The 14,535-nt window shown below is 38.8% G+C and overlaps 1 long non-coding RNA gene across 1 annotated transcript in view; it reads left to right on the top strand.

The window, feature by feature from the left end:
• Positions 1–3,485: 3,485 nt before the first annotated feature.
• LOC108370092 (uncharacterized) overlaps positions 3,486–14,535 on the top strand; it is a 12,547-nt gene continuing 1,497 nt past the window's right edge. Inside the window, exons 1-2 of the long non-coding RNA XR_001848593.1 lie at positions 3,486–3,495; positions 4,893–4,896. This is a non-coding gene — a long non-coding RNA (uncharacterized LOC108370092). The remainder of the gene's footprint in view (positions 3,496–4,892; positions 4,897–14,535) is intronic.

Raw genomic sequence — 14,535 nt, forward strand, 5'->3', positions numbered from 1 at the left:
CCTGTTACAATTTTATTATATGTATAGATGTAGATATAGATTTCATTTATTTTATCAATTTAATACAATAAAATTTTTCAAACAGGTGGCAGCCCTCCCTAAAANATTCATTTTTTCTTATCAATTTACTTAAACTCCAATTTTCAAACAGGTGGCAACTCTCTATTTTTTTTCCTCCTATATTTTAAGTTAGACTCCTAGCAATACATCGGTGAAAACTGCATTCAAATCCATGCATTCGTTTTCGAGTGATGCGCGAACAGACAGACAGACAAAAATTCTAAAAATTGTTGATTTGGCCTCTGGTGCTCTAATAAAGACCCCCCACATTAATTTTTCTTTAATATCTATAATGTACAGATATCGACCTGTTACAATTTTATTATATGTATAGATAGATGATCATGATTGTCCTAAAGCTAACTAAGCTATTTATAGTTGAACTTTTTGAAGTTGATTTGCATAGGGAAGACCCGTAAATTAGGGATTTAACCCTTAGACGGGCAAGTGAGAAATATCGGGTTTTTATTTTTAGGAATTTTTGTTTCAGGATAACTTTGTTACACTGAACTCATATTTGAAGACCACTTTTCAAAATTTTTAACTGTTGGGGCGCTGGGTCCAAAAAATTGAAGACTGTCTGAAAAACGGTCGTGCCTGTGTAAGGGTAAAAAACAAACCAGGTGTTTTATAGATATAAAATTAAAGAAAACAATTTTATTCAAGCAATATTACTGGCAAACACAGTTACCAATATTATAATATTGGTTTTGTATTATTCACGCGAGTGATAGTCTTTAAAAACAGTTTTTGGTACGCGAAAAACTTAAATGTAGTTTACATTTTGTACAAAAAGTGTGAGTATCGGATTTCTTGAACAGTTTGCATGACTTCTTTGAACCCCACTTAGGAATATGGCTAAGCTGGTTATACCTTATTTCTCCTATGGGGTGTGTTGTTCGTTTACCAATAGTGTTATTGCTAAGGACCGGGTGTGGTGCGCTTGATGGCCGACCAACTGTTGGCTTGTCGGCGGAAATACTAAGAGCTAATTCCAAACGAAACTGGTACTGCGTCAAATCCTTTTCTTTCCTTTCTTCCTCTGTAAATGATGATTTCTTACGACGGTACAGAATTAAAGCATTGGTAGTAGCCAGATCCAGTAGATGATAAAAGATACGCGTCATATTATCCATAGTTTTTATACGAAATCCGTTTCTGCCCATGTACGAATCCTTTAGATCTACACCGCCCATGTGACAGTTGTACTCAAGAATTATTTGGGGGCAATCTATCTCAATGTATTCTCTCTTCTTTCCGTTGTATCGATGCCTTTTCGATGGCTGGTTGGTAGAATTAGCTTTTGCAAATGGATGTCTACTCCATATGCGTTACCAACAAACTCAACTGTGAACCCTCTATCTACCCTTTTCAGCTCTGCATCAGAATCGGATGGTAGCTTACAGCTCGATATTCTGTTTGCTCGAATGGTACCTAACGAGAATATACCACGAGCCCGCAAATAAACCAGAAGTGGCAGGGATGAGTAGAAATTATCAAAGTATATGATGTGGTTGACGAAATCAGGTATTGTTTGCGATAGCCGGATGACGACATTGCTAGTGGCTCCAAGATCTGTTGTTCCTGGTAGGACAGTGTTATCACCAGCACCATTATACACCTCAAACCGGTATGAGTATCCATTGCTATCACTAGGGATGCAAACGATGTATAGATGTTTTTCTGGACGATACATCGTCGATACATCGACTAGAAAAGTGAAAAACATCGACATCGTTCATTCAGTCCATTCGTATTTTGCCGAACGACCAGTGGCAAGCGAGCGCTTGTTCTCGTAAGCTGGTGCAACCATCATTCAGAATAAAAGCAGGCTTTTGGGGGCTAGATTATCAAAGCTTCTTTTCTGAACTCATTTTTAAAAATGTTTATTCACATTTAAACAAATAATATTAACAATTTAAGATACATCATAATTATAGCAACATACTTATACTTGTATTGAAATATGCTGCTTGAAGGGAGTTTCTATATGTACATACATACACTGGCGATCAAGCGTGAGTTCATGCTGATTTTTGTTAAATATTTGTCGTTTTTAAAGTTATTTTTTTTTTGGTTATTTTTGTTTATAAAAATATGGTTCATTCCGTAACCAAAACTTAGAAAAATTCAAAAATTTTCATCTAAATTTTGAACTTTTTGGTCTGAATATATAAAAACATTCTGGGTATGTAATTCTAATAAAATAGATGCGGGTAAAATCGCTTTGATTTTTAATGATTTTTCTTTGGCGGCTTTTGCATTTTTTTTATAAAAAAAGGTGCAATTTATAATAACTGGCGTTTATTTTTTTAAATTTTGTTTGCAAAAGGTCTTTCGCATTTATTTCTAAAAGAGATTTACTTCTATAGCATTTTCAGTTTAAATGAAACCATTTTCAAATTAAGCGAAACCTTTTTCAAATTAAATGAGACCTTTCGCATGTTATGCGAATCCTTTTTCAAATTAAATTAAACCTTTTTCAGATTCAGTGAAACTTTATTCNTTGCCGAACGACCAGTGGCAAGCGAGCGCTTGTTCTCGTAAGCTGGTGCAACCATCATTCAGAATAAAAGCAGGCTTTTGGGGGCTAGATTATCAAAGCTTCTTTTCTGAACTCATTTTTAAAAATGTTTATTCACATTTAAACAAATAATATTAACAATTTAAGATACATCATAATTATAGCAACATACTTATACTTGTATTGAAATATGCTGCTTGAAGGGAGTTTCTATATGTACATACATACACTGGCGATCAAGCGTGAGTTCATGCTGATTTTTGTTAAATATTTGTCGTTTTTAAAGTTATTTTTTTTTTGGTTATTTTTGTTTATAAAAATATGGTTCATTCCGTAACCAAAACTTAGAAAAATTCAAAAATTTTCATCTAAATTTTGAACTTTTTGGTCTGAATATATAAAAACATTCTGGGTATGTAATTCTAATAAAATAGATGCGGGTAAAATCGCTTTGATTTTTAATGATTTTTCTTTGGCGGCTTTTGCATTTTTTTTATAAAAAAAGGTGCAATTTATAATAACTGGCGTTTATTTTTTTAAATTTTGTTTGCAAAAGGTCTTTCGCATTTATTTCTAAAAGAGATTTACTTCTATAGCATTTTCAGTTTAAATGAAACCATTTTCAAATTAAGCGAAACCTTTTTCAAATTAAATGAGACCTTTCGCATGTTATGCNTGTTTTTTTACGTAGAAATCAAAAACCAACAGACTTCTACGTATGTAATGCTGTGCGTTGGGTAACAGCTTACACGCGAAGCTCATTTAACAGATTCCTTATGTGACAACTCTCAAGCAATGCCAAGTATGCATAACAGAACCTTTAGTGTTAGCCAGACATGGTGCAAACGTAATAGGTTAAGTTGATTTCCTGTTCCTTATTTTAAAAATGTTTAATACTTAATTTGAATAAAGTTTCATTTAATTAAAAAAAAGTTTAATTTGGTTTAAATAAAGTTTCATTGAATCTGAATTCATTTAATTTGAATAAAGTTTCATTGAATCCGAAAAAGGCTTCCTTTAATTTGTAAAAGGTTTCGCTTCATCTGAAAAATGGTTCAATTAATTTGAACAAGGTTTCCCTTAACCTGAAAAAGGTTTCATTTAATTTGAAAAAAGTTTCATTTAAACTGAAAATGCTATATATGGTAAGCTGTGCAAAACCCCGCCAGTAAAACCAATTCGTTAAAAATCAAGGCGTTTTTAGCGGCTTTTTCTAAAAATTCAGATGAAAAAGTTCAAAATTAATATAAAAATGTGTTGAATTTTTCAATGTTTTGTATAAAGTTATGGTTTGTAGCGGATATGTGAATCTAATTTTTCCGAGTTTAAAAAATATTTCAGGCTACATTTTATTTCGTGTAGTAGATGAGACATTAAAACAACGGTAAAACATCGATGTATCGATTTTATAACCAATGTTTTTTAACATCGATGTTTGTTGTGGGAACACCGAGGTTTTCAAACATCGATGCTCTTAAGAGCGATGTTGCATCCCTAGCTATCACACAAAACAAACAACTTAATACCCCATTTGGATGCACTGTTTTAAACATCTGTTCATCAACACACAACCGAGCTTGTTTAGGAATGGAATCGAAGCGTTCGTTTAACGCAGAGGTTCCCAAACTTTTTTTTTCTCGTAGACCCCTTTCAAAAATTTACTGGTTTCGGTGGACCCCCTGCTGATACATTTCTAAATATTCTCAAACCTCGTAAAAAAATTAAATGTGAAAATTAGATCTAACAATGTAAATTTGCGTCGCGGGTGAATTCAAAAACTAAACTCCGATTGGCCAAAATAAAAGTAAAATATTTTCTTGTGTTCTGTATATAAAAATAATGTGATTACACACTTGTAGGTTTTAAAAAATAGAGCTCGTAAATACATCAAAATACTCTCTCGCTCGGAAAAGCTATATTTTTTAAGAGCACTGCGAGCGCTAGCGTTATTTACATTATCTTCACCATAAACTCATCAAATGTTCGTATCACTCATGACTTTGCACGTGGAGTACATGTAAAATAGTTTATTTGTGTTAATGGCATCATTTTTATTTTTATCGCTCCGAGTTTTAAAGTGAGGCGAAAAATATTTATCACATTTTTAAAACACAAAACTTAAAACATCAAAACGGCTAAGCTTTTTACGCCAAACTTTTAACCCCGAAACTGACAATAGAGAAAAGAACGAGTTAAAAAAAATCGATGACAAATAACCACGCAAGCAAGAAGCACAAAAAGTGTTCCACCGTCTCATCTTCTTCAAGGCAAGATGGGCAAATGGACTTGTCATTTACGCCTATCACAGTAAGGTAAATTAGATGAACCTTGTGAGATTGAAGGCAACCTGAGTTTTGCCCACCTGCATCCCCTCGATGCCTCTCAGCCATTTCTGAGCGAAGTATTCACCCAGTTTCTGATGGTGGCTTCGATTGCCGAAGGTGGGAGTTATAAAACTGATTACGGACCGACGGATTCCTGGTCTGAGCCAACTCTGGCCAAATGATCAGATATCTCATAACCAGGTACTCCATAGTGACCTGGCACCCAGAGTAAAAAAACCTCGTTATGTTCACCATCATATTTTAGTCGAGACTTGCATTGCCGAACTAGTTTGGAAGTACTTAAGTGCAGCTTGGTTGTCTCTGCAGTCTCATAAACTCTTTCCCCTCCACCTATGTTCCACCACGTAGTCCATGACTTTGAGTATTGCAATTACCTCAGCCTGGAAGACCGAAGCATATTCCCCTACAGAAAAGTCAAGCTTATCTCCATTTACCTCGAAAAAGACCCCAGATCTTGACCCAGAGTCAGTTTTGGAGCCATCAGTGAAGACTTGATAATGTGTGAGTCCGGTCTCAGCGATGGAATCAAACCAGTATTCAGTCTCAGGGAACTCAACATTATAGAATCTCTTCAACAAAGGTTATGGTGGTCATACTATCCTGTAGCATTGAAAAGACACAAGTGCTTAAATCTCTGCCGCCAGCAATTTTCGCCGCGCCCCTCTCATTATCATACCAGCAGCCGGTTCTTTTTAGTCTGCAGGTGGCCTTTAAGGCTTCCCCACGTATGAAAACACAAGTGAAGGTAAGTGCAGCAGTGNTATCACTCATGACTTTGCACGTGGAGTACATGTAAAATAGTTTATTTGTGTTAATGGCATCATTTTTATTTTTATCGCTCCGAGTTTTAAAGTGAGGCGAAAAATATTTATCACATTTTTAAAACACAAAACTTAAAACATCAAAACGGCTAAGCTTTTTACGCCAAACTTTTAACCCCGAAACTGACAATAGAGAAAAGAACGAGTTAAAAAAAATCGATGACAAATAACCACGCAAGCAAGAAGCACAAAAAGTGTTCCACCGTCTCATCTTCTTCAAGGCAAGATGGGCAAATGGACTTGTCATTTACGCCTATCACAGTAAGGTAAATTAGATGAACCTTGTGAGATTGAAGGCAACCTGAGTTTTGCCCACCTGCATCCCCTCGATGCCTCTCAGCCATTTCTGAGCGAAGTATTCACCCAGTTTCTGATGGTGGCTTCGATTGCCGAAGGTGGGAGTTATAAAACTGATTACGGACCGACGGATTCCTGGTCTGAGCCAACTCTGGCCAAATGATCAGATATCTCATAACCAGGTACTCCATAGTGACCTGGCACCCAGAGTAAAAAAACCTCGTTATGTTCACCATCATATTTTAGTCGAGACTTGCATTGCCGAACTAGTTTGGAAGTACTTAAGTGCAGCTTGGTTGTCTCTGCAGTCTCATAAACTCTTTCCCCTCCACCTATGTTCCACCACGTAGTCCATGACTTTGAGTATTGCAATTACCTCAGCCTGGAAGACCGAAGCATATTCCCCTACAGAAAAGTCAAGCTTATCTCCATTTACCTCGAAAAAGACCCCAGATCTTGACCCAGAGTCAGTTTTGGAGCCATCAGTGAAGACTTGATAATGTGTGAGTCCGGTCTCAGCGATGGAATCAAACCAGTATTCAGTCTCAGGGAACTCAACATTATAGAATCTCTTCAACAAAGGTTATGGTGGTCATACTATCCTGTAGCATTGAAAAGACACAAGTGCTTAAATCTCTGCCGCCAGCAATTTTCGCCGCGCCCCTCTCATTATCATACCAGCAGCCGGTTCTTTTTAGTCTGCAGGTGGCCTTTAAGGCTTCCCCACGTATGAAAACACAAGTGAAGGTAAGTGCAGCAGTGCGTCCAGAGATCTATACACCACTCAAAAATATTAAAGTTAAATAAAGAGGCTATCAAGCAGCCATTTTGGTTCTTACATCGAAACCAGATAAATTCTCGTGGACCCCCCTTTACAACTCATGGACCCCCAAATTGTTTTCACGTCACCGTGGTCCCCCGTCGAGTCTTCCGAGGACTCCTGGGGGTCCACCTGGACCACTTCTGGAATCACTGGTTTAAAGTATCAATAACTTTCCTTATTCTATACAATGGATCATATCATGGCTCACCCTTTTTGATACGGTTACTCTCATCAGCAAACGACAAATGGCTCTTTATTGCGACAAACTTCCTCCAAGGCAAATTGTCTGGTACATGTCTAAATCCAAACTCACTCCAGTGTGCCTCTATATTAGGATATCGAAAAATAGACATAAATAGCAGAACGCCGAGATATCTTCGAATATGCGCCGTATTAGTAGTGAATTGCGTATTAATATCTGCTGAACGCGCTGCTCGATTGGTTTCCTCAACAATCACAGTGGTGAGTTGATCGGTAAAAAAATAATTAAAAAACTCCATCGGTGTCTCAAGTTTTCTCACGGCATATGGTAACTCAGAGTCTCCACAGAACGCCATTTCAATACGCCTTTGACGCCATAAGATGTTTGAGAACTCAGCCGAGTTTTTGTCAATGGTATCCAAGCTTGAACCCGTAAATCCACCTACTGATGGTCTTACCTGTGGTCCTGCGGATTCGACTGTCGGTAGCGGCGAATGACGCCTTCTCGGTGGTTTATAAACTTTTCTGGTGGTGTGCGAACGTGCAGTAGAAGATGAAGGTGTTGCGTCTGTTAAAATTTCCGAAGCAGATGGAACCACTTCTAGTGTCGAAGTTATTGACTCGGGTGCTGTAGCGGCAGATTTAACTGTCGAAACTTGTTTTGGTGGAGCTACTTCTGCTGATGAGACATCACTAAGTGTGCTAAGGTTCAATGACGGCGCAACTCCGTTGTCACAAGTGCTTGTGACCTAAAGCTTCCGAAATCATTTCGTCTTTCTCAGGTGATATCTGATCAACAACATAGTCCGGGTCGGCAACACTGTCGTCTCATACTCGTATTCAGATTCTTCATCAGACAAAAGAATGGAGTTCATCAATTGCTCTATTTCTTCATCTGTCATTGAAGATAGATAAAATTGCTTTGTTTAATCTTTCTCAGTTAATTCATGTGGCTTTTTCGCACAATATTTTCTCTTTTTTGTGGTCTATGCTCTTCCATTTTCTGAAAAATAACAGTAGCACAACAATTAATAACATTTACAATTTATAAAGTAAAAAAGAGTAAATCAACACAACACATTAGTGTTACGCTATTCAATTGTGCAACGGAAATTTTGTTTGCCTTACCCGGGCAAGACCGTCCAGAGAAGGTCTTCACTATATACACAAAATCTCCGAAAATTTATTCTCCAAAATTGAAACAGAAGTAAAATATAAAAGCAAACAATATTATTACTTACCAAAAACACTCCCGACTCGATTCGTGAACTGTAAACCACTTCTTTTTTAATTTAAAAAACTATGAATTTTCAAAATAATTTATGAGCTACTTTTCACTTTGTGTCTCACTTGAATTCACTAAACAGTCGAACTATGCCGTTGAAATCATTTTCTGCTTCATTTCTGCATGCAGCCAGTTAAAAACAAAAGAGCTTTACGACAAACCCTTGCGACAACTATGCGGTTTGAATTTGAACACATAAAAAGCAAAGACCTTCTGCAGACGGTATTGCCCGACAAAGGTTTAAAATTACAGCATCGCAATCCTTCTTTAATTTTCTATAAAAGATGTTTTCCAAAAATGGTGTAAACGCCCAGTACTGTTTTTAAAATATTTTTCTTTATGACAACATGGTTTATTTTGAGAGTCAAAAATTTGTTGTAATTTGTTTTTGAAAACTTATGATGAGATACATATATTTAGCAACGTGCTAAAAATCGGGTTTTTGCAAAAATTTAAACTTTATTGCGGATTCCGATAGAATACCTATACAGAAATTAAATTTGTACGGCAGGATTTTTCTTTAAGGCGACAAACGCTCAGAAATGGGCGTGGCAATTGTAGAACTAAAGTTAGCAAAACCCAGATTTTATTGCAGACGTCGGCACAATATCCCATCGTGAGTAGCAAAATTGAAGCGCATCGGAAACATTACGTAACTTTTTTACGAAATCCGTCCGATTTTAAAAAGAATGGCTCAAATACATAGTTTGTGCTTATATGTATGTATGTATATATATTTTTTAGCAGCGCCACACCTTTATCAGAAAATTCCGAAAATCCAAAACGCAATGGGGTATAGTCGTTGCACTGGGTATGCAGTTACAGTTGCATGGCTATGCTCAATCCCGACGCTTGCGTCCCCGTTCGCGCACTCTAGGCAACGTGAGCAACCTATGTGCGAGATGCGGCAACCAATCCGAGTGGAGCCGTGGGCCACCGCAGAAAGAGAGGGAGCTTCGGTGGGGCCACTCCGAATTATTCGCTTTAAGGGCTCACCGAACGTAAAAACCACTTCCAGTGAAGAAGCAAGGCAAAGCATCGGATGAGACGACCACGGCAAAAATTTAAAGGACTACGATTTGAGGGCATGCACCTGGAATGTCCGGACCCTTAATGGGAAAGGTGCCTTTGCCCGGCTGGAAAAAAGCTGACATCACAGCCATCCAAGAAATGCGTTGGACGGGACAAGGGAAGCAATTTCTGGGGCCTTGCGACGTCTACTACAGCTGCCATGTAAAGGGGCGCAAATTCGGAGTTGGATTTGTGGTGCGAGAGAGACTCCGTCGCCGAGTACTGTCGTTCACCCCGGTGGACGATCGTCTAGCCACAATCCGCATAAAAGCGAGATTCTTCAGCATCTCGCTCATCTGCGCCCATTCCCCTACGGAAGAGAAGGATGGGGCATCTAAGGATCTCGTCTATGAGCGCTTGGAGCGCACGTACGAGCGCTCCCCCGTCATGATATCAAAATTGTGCTTGGCGACTTTAATGCCAGGGTGGGCAAGGAAGGGATCTTTGGAACCACCGTCGGAGAATTCAGCCTCCACGACTAAACGTCCGACAACGGATTGAGACTGATAGCCTTCGCCGGGGACCGAAACACGGTAGTATGCAGTACTAGGTTCAAGCATGAAAAGAAAGCGTAGAAAGATCAAGCTATGTCGCTGTCTCCGGATCGAAAAACGAGATACCAAATCGATCATATTGTGATAGACGGAAGGCACGCTTCCAATATTTTAGACGTACGCACACTCCGAGGCCCAAACATCGACTAGGACAACTATCTTGTTGCAGCCAAGATACGCACCCGCCTCTGTGCAGCAAAAAATGTGCGCCCAAATATACAAGGAAAGCTTAACGTGGAAAAGCTGCAATTACAACAGACAGCCAGCGCTTTTGCTACTCGACTCTCACACCTGCTCTCAGAGAGCACTCTTCAACAAACCGACATATGCGAGCAGTGGAACCACATTTCCCGCTCATTAAGTACTGCCGCCGAAGAAGTAGTCGGATTTCAGCTAGCCCGAAAAAACAACTAGTACGATGAGGGGTGTCAGTAAGCTGCAGAAAAAAAAGATGCCGCCTACAGGGCCACGCTGTAATCTGGCGCAACGCGCGCTATTTGGGACCGAAATACGTGAGTTCGAAGAGCTTGAAATGGTGGCCGACAGGAAGAATGCCCGCAAATTTTACCAGAGAGTTAGGCGACTTACGGAAGGTTTCAAGACCAGGCCGCACTCCTGTGGGAACAACAATGGCGACCTAGTAACCGATGTCCAGAGCGTAATTAAGTTATGGAGGGAACACTTCTCCGCCCAAATAAATGGTAGCAGCACGCAAAGTTGTGGAGAAAAAGAACCCGAGCCCCCAGTCGATGATGACGGAGTCGACGTTCCACCGTCTGACTATGACGAGGTACGAATAGCAATAACGCGGCTGAAAAACAACAAAGCTGCTGGAGCCGACAGCCTGCTGAGCTATTTAAGTACGACGGCGAGGAGTTGATAAGGTGCATGTATCAACTCTTGTACAGAATATGTTCAGATGAACGCATGCCCGACGCCTGGAATTTAAGTGTGCTCTGCCAACTCCACAAGAAAGGTGACCACGCCATTCGCCCCATTTACCGCGGGATCAGCCTTCTAAGCATAGGGTACAAGGTTTTATCGAGCGTATTGTGTGAAAGACTGAAGCCCACTATCAACGAGCTGATTGGGCCTTATCAGTGTGGCTTTAGACCTGGCAAATCCACCATAGACCAGGTATTCACAATACGCCAAAAGAAAGAAAAGGATCGACACTCACCACCTATTTGTCGACTTTAAAGCCGCTTTTGACAGCACTAAAAGGAGTTGCCTATGCCGCTATGTCTGAATTTGGCATCCCCTCAAAACTCATATGGCTGTGTAAATTGACGTTGAGCAATACCACCAGCTCCGTCAGAATTGGGAAAGACTCCTCCGAGCCGTTCGCCACCAAACGGGGTTTCAGACAGGACGACTGCCTTTCATGTGACTTCTTTAATCTGATGTTGGCGAAGATAATAAGTGCTGCAGAACTGAACCGCTCAGGAACAATTTACTACAAGAGCGTGCAATTGGTGGCTTATGCCGAAGACATCGACATCATCGATAACAATAATCGCGAAGTCTGTTCTGCCTTTTCCATGTTGGATAAGGAAGCAAAGTGAATGGGTCTAGTGGTAAACGAGAACAAGACGTAGTATATTCTGTCATCAAACAAACCGTCAGCACATTCGCGCCTTGGCGCCCACCTAACTGTTGACAGTTACAATTTCGAGAAAGTAGAGAAGCACCGATAATAATGTCAGCATGGAAATCTAACGCAGAATCGCTCTAGCCAACAAGTGCTACTTTGGCCTGGGTGGACAATTCAGAAGTAAAGTCCTCTCTCGACGTACGAAAACCACACTTTATAAGTCACTCATCATGACCGTGCTGGTATATGGCGCAGAAGCATGGACAATGACAACATCCGAAGAGGCGGCTCTTGGAGTGTTTGAGAGGGGGCTCGGCCCCCCCTCCCCCCCTAACTTTCGACCCCCTAAATTTCATTCTGGCTACGCCGATGGCCATGGACATAGTGCAGCGAATTAAAATACAGCTGCTCCGCTGGCTTGGCCATGTCGTTCGAATGGACACCGATGCTCCAGCTCTGAAAGTATTCAACTCGGAACCCGCCGGTGGTAGCAGAGGAAGAGGGAGACCACCACTGCGATGGAAAGAGCAGGTGGGGAAGGACTTGGCTTCACTTGGCGTTTCCAATTGTCGTCAGTTGGCACAGATAACGGTACATCGTTTAGAGGTTAAAAAATATTTTGCGTAAGCAATTTATCATCAAACTGCATTAGATCGTATTACGTACTCTATCCTCGGAAAAGCAAAATAATTTATTTTCGAACCTTTGCAGAGGTGTACCGAATTATTGCAGTTTTACTTTTTTTTGCTGCTAGTGATCTCGTAGCATGATTTTAGTTAAATATCATAAATTTGTTAAAATTCAAGTGGTCGGAAACAACAACGAATGCCAATAAATGAAGCTACCTTCTATTTTTGTATCATGGTTTTACAGTTCTATAAGTAACGTAACTCTGCTTCTTACCATTTCTTTGATTAGGGGATTGGAGTTCTTGATTCAGTGTATTTTGATTAAATTGTAATAGAAATGCCAGAAATTGTAATAGAAATGAAAGAAATTGTAATATATAACAGCAAATGCCAAAAAACAGATGATCTCAGCTGTAGGCATTTTTTGGCAATCAGCTTATAGTGTTTTTACTTAGGAACGGTTGTCCTTAAATACATATCGCTCATTTACTTCAATAGGGGCATATATGGGGAATCAAATCCCGCAAATGCGGGATCCTGTACCATTTTCGCGGGATCGGAAATAAGGGATTACACATGCGGGATCCGCGGGATTTTCGGAGCTACAGAAAAAAATTTAAAAGGCGAATGCGAATTATGCATGGCCGTATTAAATATACATCACCTTATAAATCATATCGCATTCCTAGATCGAAAGTAGTATGTAGATCAGCGATGCCAACTTGCGGGGAATTCCACGATTTGCGGAAAAGTTATCTCGGTTCGGGGAATCGGTGAATGAGCTGCCTTTTCGAGGAATTTTTACTATTTAATTTTAATTAAAGAACTTACCTGTAGTGCACTATTCTTTTTGTAAGTCTTTTTTTTTTTTGTCGCAAATGCAACTCTGCCAATTTAGCATTAGCAACACTATAAAAGCTTTGATATCAACAGCAGCGCTGCTGTTTTATAATTTTTGAACGGAGTGAAATGAACGGAGTGAAATGAAAAATCGAAATGTTTTTGGGTTCTCCGCAGTGTCAAAGTAAAAAGATTGGCCAAAATATGTTATAAACATACACTTGCCTGCATACATACATATATTAATCTTTGTAATCCTATTATTTTTTTTAATATTAACAATGTTTTGCAAGCAAACATTTTTTTTTGTTCGTTTTTTACAAAAACATGATTCAGCTATAAAACAAAACTATACAAATCACAGTTTCAGACTTTATACAAAATTAAGGAAAGTTCCGCGAATTTTCATCGAAACTTAAAAAAAAATCTGGTATGCAGATTAATATCCCATTCAGTTTTAATATAATAATGTGCAAATTTGAAGCGGATGAGGATTTCCGTTGATTTTTTAAATTTTTTTGCAGACGGTTCTACAAATTTTTCACCATGAAAAGTAGGAGCGAGTTTTTTTTTTTAATGGAAGAAGGTTTATTTTCTTTTTCGATGATCATTTTATTGCCTTTTTATAATCATACAACGTTGAATAAGACTTCTTCACCGTTGTACAAACAGTGAGTTAGGTATTTGCAAATTAATTTTTTTTATATATAATTCGGGAGCGTCTCATTGCGCTGCATTACAAAATTGTACATCACAAGAATTCTGCAAAATGTTAAAAAATTCTGCTCGATCAAAATTCTATATTTTTTAATTCTGATTTTTCGAATTCTTTTTAAAAATTCTGCTTTCGAAAATTCCGCATTTTGAAATTCGGTCTCAAAAAATTCTACTTTCGCACTTTCGTCTTTCAAAATTCTGCTTTTGTGGTAGCCAAAATCTGACAAAACTTAGCATATTCGCATCTTTGGCTGTATGCCAATCAGTAACTTTTTTTCTCTGTGGTGAGACGGGTTGGAAAAATGTACTATGGTGTACGAATAAATTGAACGCTGTGCCAGATGCAAATTAAAATTTGGACAGTTGAAAAAGCAAACAAACGCTCGTGCGAATGATTTATTTTTGTATTTTGCTGAAATTGATATCATTTCATAACTTGCAAGTAACTTACGCCTTTTTTATGCTTTTTTCAGCTTTCACTTCGATTTTGACTCTTTATTACCGCCAAACAATAGTATGTATATATATACATAGAACCTGTAAAATTTTAGCTAGCCCCATGAGCTAGGTAAAATTATGACGTTTGTATTCACCACGAGAAATGTTAAATTTTTGATTTCATCCGTCAAAATTCCATCTTTCTTTTCTATTAATTGGCACATGCCCTTTGTCTTAAATCTACATGAAGGAAGTACGTTCTAAGCGACTTAAAAATCTGTTATACCAGTGGCGGACACAGGTTGGGGAAATTGACCGCCCCCCCCCTTCCCCCCC

Source organism: Rhagoletis zephyria, unplaced genomic scaffold (assembly GCF_001687245.7).
Source record: "Rhagoletis zephyria isolate East Lansing unplaced genomic scaffold, Rhagoletis_zephyria_1.1 Rzeph_scaffold_04003, whole genome shotgun sequence".
Classification (NCBI taxonomy): Eukaryota; Metazoa; Arthropoda; class Insecta; order Diptera; family Tephritidae; genus Rhagoletis; species Rhagoletis zephyria.